We start from the raw sequence: 15,422 nt of genomic DNA on the forward strand, positions 1-15,422 counted from the left end.
AAAGAGTTTAAATAGAGAAACACTTCTATTAATTGTTAAAAGGGTTGAAAAAAGGGACCCCCTCGCACCATCGTCGTCATCGTCATCGTCGCTCTCTCGGCTCGGTTCGGCTCGGCTTTGGAAAATGATCGATCGAGAGATTATTTTTTAGACAAAGTTTGTTTTAATTATTTAGTTAATTATTTATTTAATTAATTAAATTAAATTAAAATGGTCAAAACGTTTCAATTAATTAGTTAATTAACCGAAATATTCCGACTCGACTCGGATCCGCGCGCAACCCATTTTATTTAAACTTTCCCATTTTATTTAAATTTTCCACCATTGGAAATGACTGTTCTGAAAGGTTGCAACTTTCAGGAACAGCCATGACCGTTTGAAAGGTTGCAAACTTTCATTAATGGTCGTGTGGATTCTGAAAGGTTGCAACCTTTCGGAACCAGTTCCTCTTGGCTATAAATACCAATTATTCTTCAGATTTTTTTACTTACAAAATTTTTTGCTTTCTTCTTCTTCTTCTGCACAAATATTTTTCGTGTACTTTACTGCCATTGAGTGGCTCGCTAACACCAGCGTTTTGTGTATCAATATACTAGTGATTGAGATCATTCTATCTTGGGAGGACATATTCCAAATCAAACCTCAGATACTAGAGGGGAATAATTTCCTTAAGGGGATACTGTGCATTCTGTGGGCTTGATTTTTTTTCGTTTTGTCTGTTACAGTTTCTGGTATGTTTTACATATTTTAGTTTTTGTGAATTAATTTTTGTTCTTCTGTTCTTACTGGTTCATTAAACTTTGGTAACTTCATTTTCAGCAAAGTTTGTTGAAATCCGTAATTCTGTTTTAAACACAGATTGGCAACAGTCTTAAAGAAATTATTTATTTTATTTTAATTTGTGTTTCTGGTGAAGAAAAAAACCTTCGTGGTTTTATATTCCTGTTAAGTTTGCAATTTATATTATTGCTTACTAAGTCATTTGTATCAATTTCTGTTTGTTACAGATTCTGAAATGGCAAATGATAATGCTACAATGGCTGTTGCTAAACCAACCCGAACTGCTGTACCACAAGCAGAGAAACTGGGAAAATTCTCTAGTGTGAATTTCCAGGGATGGAAGAAACGGGTATTTTTCTGGCTTACCACTCTTGGTCTGCAAAAATTTACCAATGAAGTAACTCCGGTGCCTGCAGCTGAAATGCCAGACAAAGAAAAATTCATGATTATTGAAGCATGGAAACAGGTAGACTTCCTATGTAAGAGCCACATTTTGAGTTCTTTAGAGGATGACTTATATAATGTCTATAGTGCAATGACAACTTCGAAATAATTGTGGGATTCACTTGAAAAGAAATATAAGACAGAAGATGCATGCTTGAAAAAGTTTCTGATCGCAAAGTTTTTAGACTTTAAAATGTCAGATAGTAAAATTGTTGGATCACAAGTGCAGGAACTTCAACTTATATTCCATGATCTGATTGCTGAAGATATGGTAGTAAATGAAGATTTCAAGTGACTGCAATGATCGAGCAGTTACCTCCTTCATGGAACGACTTTAAGAATTATCTAAAGCACAAACGTAAGGAAATGAAGCTTGAAGATCTTGTGATTCGGCTCAAGATTGAGGAAGATAACAAGACCGCCGAAAAGAAGTCTCGTAAGAGTTTGACAATAATTGGAGTTAATACTGTTGAAGAAGCTCCTACTAAAGGCAAGAAGATAAAGAAGTCTAACTGACAGAAGTCAGAACAGGCCAAGAAGAAATTCAAGGGAAACTGTTACAACTATGGTAAGGATGGTCACAAGTATTCTGACCGTCGTGCTCCAAGAAAGGACAAAGACAAAGACAAAGGCAAAAGTCAAGCAAACATCATGGAAGGATGGAAGATGCAGATGACCTCTGTGCAATGATCTCAAAGTGCAACTTAGTTGGAAATCCCAAAGAGTGGTTTCTCAACTCAGGTGCCACTCAACATATTTGCTCTATGAAAGAAGCCTTTGCAACGTACACTCCTGCCAAGTTTAATGAAGATTTGTTCATGGGGAACACAACAACAAAAAGGATTGCAGGAACTGGGAAAGTTATGTTGAAGATGACATCTGGCAAGGTGTTGACTCTGAACTACATTTTGCATGTTCCTACTATGAAGAAGAATTCAGTTTCTGCTGCACTTCTCGTTAAGAACGGGTTTAAGTGTGTCCTAGTTAGTGACAAAGCTGGAATAAGTAAGAATGAGATGTTCTTAGGAAAGGGATACCTCAATGAGGGCCTCTTCAAACTGAATGTAATGGTTATTGACACTGTTAATAAGAATTCTGCTTCTGCTTACTTATTGGAGTCAAATGATTTATGGCATGCCGGTTTGGGACATGTAAATTACAAAGCCTTGCGAAAATTGATTACTTTACAGGTATTGCTTGATTTCAAATGTGATAAATCGAAATGTGAAATTTGTGTGGAAAGTAAGTTTGTTAAACATCCTTACAAGTCTGTTGACAGGAATTCAAAACCTTTAGACTTAATTCACACAGATATATGCGATATGAAGTCGACACCACTCGTGGTGGAAAAAAGTATTTTATAACTTTTATTGACGATTGCACTCAATTTTGTTATGTATGTTTACTTAATAGTAAGGATGAAGCAATTGATGCATTTAAGCAATACATAAATGAAGTGGAAAATCAATTGAATCTAAAGATAAAAATGATTCGGAGTGATAGGGGTGGAGAATACGAATCTCCTTTTGCTGAGATATGTTTGGATTATAGTATTATCCATCAAACTACTGCACCCTATACACCACAGTCAAATGGTTTGGCTAAATGGAAGAACAGAACATTAAAGGGAATGATGAATGCCTTGATAATCAGTTCTCGTTCGCCAAGAAATATATGGGGGGAAGTCATCCTTACGGCTAACAAGATACTCAATAGGGTACCCTATAGCAAAATGCAATCGATTCCATATGAGTTATGGAAAGGAAGGAAACCCAACTTGAAATATTTTAAAGTGTGGGGGTGTCTAGCCAAAGTAGAGGTTCCTTTACCCAAGAGGGTGAAAATTAGACCCAAAACAGTGGATTGTATATTTATTGGATATGGTGTGAACAGTAAGGCATGTCGATTTTAGGTTCACAAATCTGATAATCCTGAAATTCATGTGAATACGGTAATGGAGTCAGATAACGATGAGTTCTTTGAACACATTTATCCATATAAAACTGAATGTGAATCGACAAGTGAAAGATCTAAATGACCACGAGAAGAATAAACGAAAAATACACTACCTAATGAGGATCATAGGCGTAGTAATCGCCAACGGAAATCCACTTCTTTCGGACCAGATTTTATGGCATTCTTGCTTGAAAATGAACCTCCAACATTTAAAGCAGCTATGTCTTCATCTGAGTCAATCTATTGGAAAGAAGCAGTCAATCGTGAGATCGAATCAATTTTAAGTAATCATACTTGGGATTGGCTGATCTTCCTCCAGGAAATAAACCTTTAGGATCAAAGTGGATCTTTAAAAGGAAAATGAAAGCCGATGGGACTATTGACAAAAATAAGGCTAGACTTGTAGTCAAAGGATACAGACAAAAGAAAGGTATGAACTACTTTGATACATACCCTCCAGTAACAAGGATAACATCAATTAGGATGTTAATAACACTAGCTACAGTGCATGATCTTAAAATCCACCAAATGGATGTAAAGACAATCTTCTTAAATGGAGAGTTGGAGGAAGAAATTTACATGGAACAACCTGAAAGGTTTGTGGTTCCTAGTAAAGAAAAGGAAGTGTGCAGACTTGTGAAGTCGCTTTATGGGCTCAAGCAAGCACCCAAACAATGGCATGCTAAATTTGACCAAACAATGTTGGCAAATGGATTCAAGATTAACGAATGTGATAAATGTGTTACATTAAAAATGTTTCGAATCATGAAGTCATTGTTTGTCTGTATATTGATGACATGTTAATAATGAGTAAAGATATTGATGATATAAATGCTACTAAGTGCATGTTGTCCAGCAAGTTCGATATGAAGAACTTAGGAGTTGCTGATTTGATCTTAGGGATCAGGATTCTCAAAATTCCTCAGGGATTAGCATTATCTCAATCTCATTATATTGAAAGAGTATTGGATAAGATCAAGTACTTGAATTTCAATGTTGTCAAAACTCCAATTGATTTAGGCTTTACATTTCAAAAGAATGTAGGTAAAAGTGACTCTCAATTGGAATATGCCAAAGTGTTGGGAAGTTTGATGTATATTATGAATCGTACACGACCAAATATAACATGTGCTATTAGAAAATTGAGTCGGTTCACTAGTAATCTGATTCAAACTCACTGGATGGCAATGAAACGTGTGTTGGGGTATCTGAAACATACACAACATTATGTTTTAAATTATAATAAATATCATGTTGTAATTGAAGGATATAGTGATGAAAATTGGATCACCGGGTCAAATGAAGTAAAATGCACAAGTGGTTATGTGTTTACACTTGGTGGAGGAGCAGTCTCTTGGAAATCGTCCAAACAGACATGTATCACTCGCTCCACAATGAAATCTGAATTTATTGCTTTAGATAAGGCTGGTGAAGAAGTTGAATGGCTCCGAAATTTCTTAGAGGATATTCCATTCTGGCCCAAACCTGTGGGACCTATTTGCATACATTGTGATAGTCAAGCAGCAATAGGTAGGGCAGAGAGCGTCATGTACAACGGGAAGTCTCGTCATATACGACGGAGACATAACATCGTAAGACAACTGTTCTCTAGTGGAATTATCACAATTGACTATGTGAAGTCAAGCGATAATGTGTCAGATCCACTAACGAAAGGCCTAGTGAGAGAGGTAGTTGAAAGATCATCTAAGGGAATGGGTGTACGGCTTAGGACAAGTCAGCATGGCGGTAACTCTATCTAGCAGACTGGAGATCCCAAGAGCTAGATTCAAGGAGAAAAACAAAGTTGTGACTGACGGTTCGACATTGTCAATCAACTCAATCCATTCTCATGATGAAGACAATGTTCAGGAACAAGGTTAAGAATTTAAGACTTGTTAATGAGTTAATAAAGCTTAAAGTTTTTAATGATTTGCTATGTTTGGCAGATTTGACCAAATAGTGTATCTACAAGATGACACGGTTAGAAATCACCTATGTGAGTGTGAAGTGTAACCCGCTTCAAAGAGAATTTTATGTCAAAAGCCTATTCTCTATACACTCATGAAACCAGGAGGTGTTCATGGATGAAACGAACACAATCGTAAGAATCATAAACGGTAAAGGGTTGATTGTGTGACATATGGTTGTCTAGGTATACACCAAAGCTCGACGGTTCAAAGATATTGCATCTACCGATTGACCGAGTATATCCGACATATGTTCACTATGGAAAGTCCAACGGGAAACCTACTTATCCAGATGCAATTAATCATTGCTTGTAAAGTACACACTCATCCGTGCATTCCTTATGTTATAACCATTCCTCATTCATGTGGGGGATTATTGGGTATATAGCAAGAGTTAATGGGAAATGGAGGGAAGATGAAAAGAGAGGAACTTGAAAAGTTGGGAACTTGAAAAGTCCTCTTATGCTTTAGTAAAAAGACATTTCTCCCTCATCAGTGGTGGAAAGAAAAATATAAGAGTTTAAATAGAGAAACACTTCTATTAATTGTTAAAAGGGTTGGAAAGAGGGACCCCCCTCGCGTCGTCATCGTCATTCGCTTGGCTCTGCTTTAGCTTCGGTTTTGGCTTTGGAAAATGATCGATTAATTAACCGAAACATTCCGACCTCACTCGGATCCGCACGCGACCCATTTTATTTAAATTTTCCATCGTTGGAAATGACTGTTTTGAAAGGTTGCAGCTTTCAGGAACAACCATGACCGTTTGAAAGGTTGCAAACTTTCATTAATGGTCGTGTGGATTCTGAAAGGTTGCAACCTTGGAATCAGTTCCTCTTGGCTATAAATACCAGTTATTCTTCAAAAAATTTTACTTACGAAATATTTTGCTTTCTTCTTTTTCTTCTACACAAATATTTTTCGTGTACTTTATTGTCGTTGAGTGGCTCGCTGACACCAGCGTTTTGGGTATCAATACACTGGTGATTGAGATCATTCTATCCTGGGAGGACATTTTCCAAATCAAACCTCGGATACTATAGGGGAATAATTTCCTTAAGGGGACACTGTGCATTCAGTGCGCTTGATCTTTTTTCGTACTGTCTTTTATAAATTCTGGTATGTTTTACAAATTTTAGTTTTTGAGAATTAATTTATGTTCTTCTGTTCTTACTGGTTCATTAAACTTTGGTAACTTCGTGTTTCACCAAAGTTTGTTGAAATCAGTAATTTTGTTTTAAGCACAGATTGGTAACATTATGTACATTAAAAGTATATTAATTATAATTAACAAACTCAATATATCTTATCTATTCTTTAAAAGTATATTAATTTATTTCTTCTTATTTTGTTGTTTTTTTCTACTTTAAAAATAGTGTATTTATGTTATTTATTTTAAAATCTTTATAAATTACAAGAATATTCTTTCACTTCTAAAGAAGATGATTACATGTATAAAAAAATCCCTATGAAACCAAATTATATATCTTCACATTTATAGGAAGGTATAATATAATTATTTTATTTTATATCCTTTTTATGTAAGAAGAAACTTTCAAAAAATATTTAAAATTTTCAACTAAAATTCACATATATTAAATATATATAATACCTCTTCAATTTAAATAATACTTAGTAAATAATTTGTATTTTTCATGAGCGCGCGGATGAATTCACTAGTATAATATAAAATATAAAAGATATACTAAATTGAGTGTTTTAAGTTGTGAATAAAATTGTTCAACTAGGATTTGCAGATCGATGATCTGCTTATGTTCAGAAGGGGTGATCCGGAGTCTGTTAGACTGTTCTGGTTTGGCTATAAATAATAGTAATAGTGTTATGTATTTTGGGGGGTTTCTCATGATTACAAGCAGAAGATATTAAGCATGCTAGAATTTTCTCAAGGGGTGCTGCTATTTTGAGTAGTTCTTATGTGAATGAAGAGCAGTTTGAGCCTTTTGCTTTCACAAAATTATTTTAGAGCAGCAATTTGATTGTACGTTAAGTTCGGATAAAATTGGCAAATAACCACATCCAGCTACTTCACCATCCAACTACACTCAAATTCATTAAAGAGAGCAGTTTAACATCACCATTCCTCTAACTAATATCATTGCCTATTATTACATCCTCGACAGTGTATTGTTTGTACTATTTGGTGACTTAGTTCATCCACACTTCTCTTCTTTACATGAAATATCTACTGATTCCTTTCTTGTCATACATAATATCAGGGGCGGACCCACTGGAGGTTTTCGGGTGCTCGAGTACCCATTAACCTCGTATTGAACTAGATTATACTTATATTGAAATTAAGACAAATTCGTATAAAACTAAAGGTGAGCACCCATTTTGGTTGAAAGTGGGTGCTCAAGGTTTACATTTTGCTTCTCAGCCCCAGTTCGAATACCTCTAAACACATTATTTCTGCCTTTTCAACTCTTCTCTTTCTAACTTATAATTTCCAATTACACTTTCTTTTATTTATTTACTTTACTCCTTGATCTATTTTCCCTTTCACATTGTCCCGCTGAATTTTCTTAAATTAAATTTTATACAAAAGTTTCAAAATTCCTTCTCCCTTTTTCAATATATTTTTACTCAAATTTTTTTATTAATTTTCTTTTGCTATCGTATTTAAATATCATTTTTATGACTAGTGTTAAATTTGAGCATTTATATTTTGTGATTGATAGTTAAAGAAGCAACCACGATCGTAAAATCTTGAAGCGGTCTATTATGCAACTTAATCATGATTTTCCATGTTTATTTACTCTTTCTTTCTCGTTAGTCTAATTAGAAGAAATGAAAAGGGAAGGGAAAAATATTATGTTCTAGAGCCTTCATTTAAGTTCTCCAACTCAAAAGCAAAAAAAATCCTCTTTCTCGTTGGTTTTCCTTTTTGGTAATTACAATCGTTCGTGAAGGTCTATTGTTCCTCCTCTTCTTCTTTTTTCTTGAACAAATTCAATGAATTTTGATTGACTATTAATTTTTTTTATAAAAAGAAAACACTCTTGTTGAGGAGTTTTTAGCATGCAATTACGCTCTTTGGTTAATACAAGTTTATATTAAAAATAGTGAGCACCCATAACCGTAAAATCCTAGATCCGCCACTGCATAATATACACAACTTGCTAATCCCATTATGTATATTTGTGCTTTTATTGAGTTACATGTTGCTTGATTCATGTGCCATTCCAGCTCATCATGACATCCCATTACAAGCCTTTGAATGTGCTGCAACTTGAGTATTTTAGTTCATAAAGACTTTGTACATGATCATTGAGAAGATACTAATGCTGTAGAGACTAACAAACTAGGGAATTGTAGACACAATTCATAGCGGATCATACACAAAAATGAGATGGTTTAATTTTAATTTGTCTAAAAGAGGGGAGACTCCATTTGTCCATATTGATAAGCCCTCGAATGTTGATGGGGAGATTATTAGAAAAAAGGGTGAAGACCTTAATTTCCTCAAGTTTATGACTTAGCGAGGCTAATGCATCAGCTGGCTTGTTAGCATCTCTAAGACAGTGGACAATGTTAACTTTATGGCCTTCAACCATCTTCTGAATCTCCTGCACTTGGTTTTTTTTTCTCCAAGGGGTTTCCACTCTCTTTTTACAGTTTTGGTTAAAAGTAAGGAGTTTGTTTCTCCTATGGTCATCTCCAAGCCTTTGCTAGTGAACCATTGAAGACCATAGAGTAAAACTTCTACTTCCGCCAAGGGCGATGGAGAAGGAAAGATGAATTTTACTTATTGATCTCTTATGATTCCCCCACCTCCACTTTGGTCGTTAGAGAAACTACCATTACTGTTTAGTTTTACTCTTAGCGGAGGGGTTTTGATCCATGTTATCAGTATGCTAGTCATTTTTTGGATATTTTCTTCGCTAGCTTTGCATATGCTCTTCCAGGTTTTTCACACCCTAAAATAGGGGGCGTAACTAGAACTCGATACCCTATTTGATCGAGTTAGCCACTGAAACACACTAGCTAACCAAACTGTAAGACAAAAAGATCGGACAACGCAACATCTGAAACTGAAGCCTAGAGAGTTCTGAAAATCGTGTGTTACTTTAAAGATTTCTCATAATAAACTTTAGTGGGGAAAGAGGGCTAATTACAAATAATAAATGTCTCCCATAACATTTTTAAGTCACACCATCTAAATAAGAATTCATACATATGGACATATAATCAAGGAAATCGATAAAATGACATGTAGATGTCTAATACCCTATTTATCCGAACAAGTGGAATATCAAAATAATAGAATCATAAAAATAATTCAGTTGAGATCCCAATGTCTTTCATAGAAGGTCTTTCTAGCAAGAGAAAAGCAAAATATCACATTTAGCATTTTAGGAATTTCAGAGGAGTCGTGCTAAAATGAAGGACAGAGCTTAGCCTTAACGTACCTTTCATTTAAATGCTCGAATGCCCGCAGTTTCTACAGGAAAGTTGTTTCTTATGTCCTAATCTTTTCAAACATTATATATACACAGCTGGTACTGACCTATAAACAATTGGAATCATACCTCCATGGAGTGCGAGGCAAACCAGTGATGAAGTCCACATTTATCATGTCCCATTTCCATAATAGAAGCTCAATATAGTGAGTTAGGCCTCCGGGCCTCTAATGTTCTGCTTCAACTTGTTAAAAGTTGGGACATTCAACTACCATCTCTGCAATATCTATTTTCACGTCATTCCACCAATAAGTCTGTCGAAGGTCCTGATACATCTTTGTCACTCCGAGGTGAGTAGTGTATCTAGAATAATGGGCCTATGAAAGAATCTTTGTACAGAGCTCTCCCACTGTCGGTGCACATAAGCACCCCTAGAACTAAGGACTCCATCTCGAGTTAGCTCAAATAAAGGTTGTTTCTACTGTGGAATTATTTCCCTTAATTTCCTGAGCTCGTGATCTTCATGTTGCCGCTTTTTCACTTCAGGAACAAAGGAATATTCTACCATATCCTGAATGACAACATCTCCGCTCCCTACATCTACCAAGAGCACTTGCAAATTAGCTAGCATAGGTATTTTGTAATTCTAGCCTTATGAGCTTCAACATGACTTAGACTACCCATAGACTTCCGACTAAATGCATCCGCCAGAACATTAGCTTTGTCGGGATGATATAAAATGTCAACATCAAAGTCCTTTAACAATTCTAGCAATATCCTTTGTCGCAGGTTCAACTCCCTCTACTTAAAGAAATACTGAAGACTCTGGCGGTCAGTAAAAATATCAATATGAACCCCGTATAGATAATGCCGCCAAATTTCTAGGGCAAAGACAATTGCAGCCAACTCAAGATCGCGAGTAGGATAATTCTGCTCATGTTTCCGTAACTTTCTAGAGGCGTATGCGATAACCTTACCATGATGCTACATAAGAACATAACCTAGGTCAATTCTGGAGGCATCACAATAAACAACATAGCCCTCCTTGCCATTTGGAAGAGTTAGGATAAGTGATGTGGTAAGCCTTTTCTTTAGTTTCTTAAAGCTATGTTCGCATGCCTCGGTCCACTGAAACTTAGTTGCCTTATGTGTCAATTTTGTTAGTGGTACAGATATAGAAGAGAATCCCACCGCAAACCTTCGGTAATATCCTGCCAAGCCTAAAAGGCTACGATCCTCTGTTGGATTCAAGGGCCTCGGCCAATTCATCACTGTTTCAATCATTTGTCCATCAACCTTGATACCATCATTCTTAATAACATAACCAAGAAAAGCCACAGAAGTTAGCCAAAAATCACATTTAGAGAATTTAGCATATAACCTGCTATCTTGGATAGTCTACAATACAACTCGGAAGCAGTTTGCATGCTCGGCTTCTGACCGTGAATATATCAAAATGTCGTCAATAAACACAATCACAAATTCATCCAAGAATGGTTTGAAGACCCATTTCATAAGATCCATAAAGGTTGCTGGGAATTTGTAAGTCCGAAAGACATGACAAGGAAATCAAAATAATCATACCTTAACTGAAATGCTATTTTTTGCATATCAACTTCCCTGACTCGTAGCTAATGTAACCAGACCGCAAGTCGATCTTGGAAAAGCATCAATCCATTGAAGAGGATTTTTATTCTTAATAGTTATTTAGATGTCTATAGTCAGTACACATTTGTAAGAATCAATCCTTCTTTCAAACAAAGAGCACTAGAGAACCCATGGGGATGTACTTGGCCTGATAAAGCCTTCATCGAGCAAGCCCTTCAGTTGCTCCTTCGATTCCCTTAGATCTACATGTGCCATTCTGTAGGGAGGATATATATAGGCTACGTATCAGGAAAAAAGTCTATAGCAAAATTAATTTCCCTTTTTGGGGGAAAGATCATCGAGGAATACCATCGGAAATTCATTCACAATAGGAATTGACTGAAGAGTCATGCGCTCCTTATCAGAATCCTTTACATGAGCCATGTGGTATATACAACCTTTAGAAATAAACTTTTGAGTCCTAAGGTATAAAATAAACTTACCCTTTGGCATGGCTGCATTACCTTTCCACTCAAGGACTAGCTCACTTAAAAAGTAAAATTCGACGATCTTTGGGCGAAAATAAATATTAGCATAACAAGCCATCAACCGATCCATACCCATAATAACATCAAAATCTATCATCATCAACTCAACTAAATCATCAGAGGTTGGACGATCATTAATTAACACCGTACAACCTCGATAGGTACGACTAGCTAAAATAGAAACCCCAACCGGCATAGACACCTCAACTAGTTGTCGCAACAACTCAGATTCCATGTCAAGCTTACTAGCAATAAATGGAGTAATATATGAAAATGTAGACCCAAGGTCTATCAATGCGTAAACAACTTGAGAAGATATTATCAATATACCTGTGACAACATCGGGGGAAGCCACTGAATCATGTTGGCTTATAAGTGCATAAAAGCGGTTCTGGCCACCGCTAGAACCTGATGTGTCTCTTCCACCTCTTTCTATTACACGACCCTAAGTAATGTTTTGTCCTGGTTGCAAGGCGCGTACTGAGGGTGAAGAGGTTGTTGTGGATCCTGAAGGCTGAGCTAGCTCACCTCTGCTCAACCTCGGGCAACTACTAATAAAATTTCATGTGTGCCCACAATGATAACATGCAGCTGAACCCTGTCTATAATACTCAGTGTGTGGCTTACCACAATGTGTACATAAAGGAGTGGGATGTCTTATATATACGAAACACTCATGTCAACGGGCCTCAGGCAGGCCTGAGCTAAGACCTAGACCTGACTAGTTATAACGATCAAACTGATATCCCTGCATCTGTGGTGAGACACTACCTACTATCCGAGGTGGATATCAATGGAGTGGGAGCCTAAAACCACCATGTAGCTCCCTATAAGTCCCCATAGTATGGGCCCTCTTACTATGCTCCCTATCCCTGCGGGTATCACGAATCTGTCGAGAAAGGTCCTCTGTAGTCTGAGTGAAAGCATGTATATGGGAAATATCTACATTATCTGATAGGAATGTTATCCTACAATCTCTGATCATATGATCTACCAAACCTTACGCATAATGATGAACTCTGGTTCTCATGGTACGTACAATATCTGGTGCATATCTCGCCAAAGAATTAAACATGTGGTTATAATCCCTTTACACTCATGTTCCCTTGCTTTAGATTGATAAATTGGTCAAGACGGGCCTCTCGAACTACTTGTGGCAAATAGTGGGCTAGGAAGGCCTCAGAGAAGTCCTCCCACTCTACTGGCGGAGCATCCGGTCCTCTAGATCTCTCTCATGCTTCATACTAAAAGATGGCTACATCATATAGCCAAAAATACGCCAACTCCATAGCCTCTGTGACAGAGGCATGCATCACCCTCAATACATTGTATATATGGTCTATAAAGTCTTAGGGATCCTTAGTAGACTTAGATTACGCAAATAATGGAAGGGCCAAGTGAAGAAGCACTCATACCTTCAAGCTTTCTGACCGTCTCTCTAAGTATCTACTCTTAACTCTAGTTATCGCTCATGAATTTCCCATCCTAGTCAGCAACTAAAATATCTCCCTCATCCCTTACTCCCTAGTACTCTGGTGGAGGAACAACAAGTACTGGAGGTCCTGTGTCCCTAGCTTCCCCAGGTACCAATAGAAGTGGTGAGGTTGGGGGTACTGCATTTCCATAGGGCTTCAATAGGTGTTGGGAAGGCATGCACTATGGGTGCTAGAGATTTACTCTATGCCTCCGAGGGAAATCTATCCCTTTGACCCGGTGGGAACGGCTAGTACCTTCCCCTAAATTCATACCTATCTCTCGTTGTGCCACCTCCGAAGTGAGTATGGCCTATTAGATAAGAAACATAAAGAACGATTTAGATTTCATATGTTCTTATACTTTTCCACTATAAAACAGTTTATTAGTTGAATGAATTGTGACCACTCCTAAATACTTTGTAGCCTCTTGAATATAAGTGTGGGGCACAACATACCCATAAACAAGACTCTACTAGACACGGCTTATGGACCCCCTGGGATACGACCTGCTATGATACCAAGTTTGTAACGCCCCAAAATAAGAGGCGTAACTGGCACTCGATACCTTATATGATCAAGTTAACCACTAAAATACACTAGCTAACCAAACTGCGAGACAAAAATATCGGGCAGCACAATATCTGAAGAGTGAAACCTGGACCATAAAGGTCATGACGAATGACAATAACCCATTTAAACCATTGTAGAAAGCCAAAAATAAAGATGTACTAGCTAGCTGATGAGGCCGCAACTAAAGACATACCTACTTACACACACACACATATACATGCCAAGTTTATGCGCTTGAGATTGAAATCCACAAAAGAAAACCCAGAGTGTTGCTTCCAAAATAATCTCTACGAGTGACATAAGCACTGTTGAGACAAGACCCCGACTATACCCAAATTGTACAAAAAAGTGGACATCCTCTGATAGCCCCAGGATAAGATGTAGCTTACCAACTCACAGCTAAACCCAAATCCTAACGGGTGGGTCGATCAAAAACCTGCCTGAACTGGCTCGCACGAAACAAAAAAGTAGCATCCCCATGCAATGGGGCAACAGTGCGAATAAAAATGTACTGCTATGTAAGGTGGAAAGTAGAATCATAAGTAGCTGTTGTGAAAGGGTAATAGAGACACCACCTGAAACTAAAACTCAAATAGATCCATGGCTAACATTTGACCTCCTACTATTTAAATATTCACGGTATGCTCGTATAGTCGCATATCGTGAATACATATACACAAACATATATATATATATATATATATTCAAATGCATGACATACCCAACCAAATACTAGCAATGGTTGTGCTTTCCGGTAGCTAACTGGGATCATATTCACCAACTTGTGGCCATCGGTGTCTCATATGAATAAATATAGGCAATAGGCCCCATACATCCCGAATATAGCTTGGGGGTAGAATGCATAGCATGTCATGTCATGGATTCATAATGCATACATGTTACCATTGTCATGTTGTCAATCTTGACCCGTTTGTACTCTTGTTCTCATAACCCCGTAATCACTTTTGTATGACATGTAAATGTCTCAATGTCTCATGGAACCTCTATGTTTTTCCGAATAAGCTTGAAAACTTGACTCGACTTTTATAAAGATAACATAACATTGAAGATGTTCATAAAAAGCTTAAGATGCTTTACTTACTTCCTATACATGGTTCCTAGATAATTTATAAAAGAAAGTATTTCAAAAATAAAGTGTTCTAGTAGTTTAAACATTTAAGTTATATTTGAATGTTTTGAAAATCGTATGCTACTTTGAAGATTTTTCATAATAAACTTTAGCGGGGAAAGAGGGTTGGTTACAATTAATAAATGCGTCACATAACATTTTTAAGTCACACCACGCAAAGAAGAATAAGAATTCATACATATGGACATGTAATCAAGGAAACCGAAGTACACTATTTATTCGAACGAGTGGAATATCAAATAATATAATCATGAAAATAATTCGGCTAAGATTACAATGTCTTTCACAAGAGGTATTCCTAGCAAGAGAATAGCAAAATATCACATTTGGCATTATAAGAAATTCCAGGAGTCCTGCTAAAATGAAAGATAGAGTTTTTCCTTAACATACCTTTCCAACGAACGATCGAATTCCCACAGTTTCTACACAAAATCTGTTCCTCATGTACTAAGATTCGCAAACACTATATATACACAGCTGGTACAGGCCTATAAACAATTTATAATTGAGCTTAAAGCGACAGATTT

Source organism: Solanum stenotomum, chromosome 3, assembly GCF_019186545.1.
Source record: "Solanum stenotomum isolate F172 chromosome 3, ASM1918654v1, whole genome shotgun sequence".
NCBI lineage: Eukaryota > Viridiplantae > Streptophyta > Magnoliopsida > Solanales > Solanaceae > Solanum > Solanum stenotomum.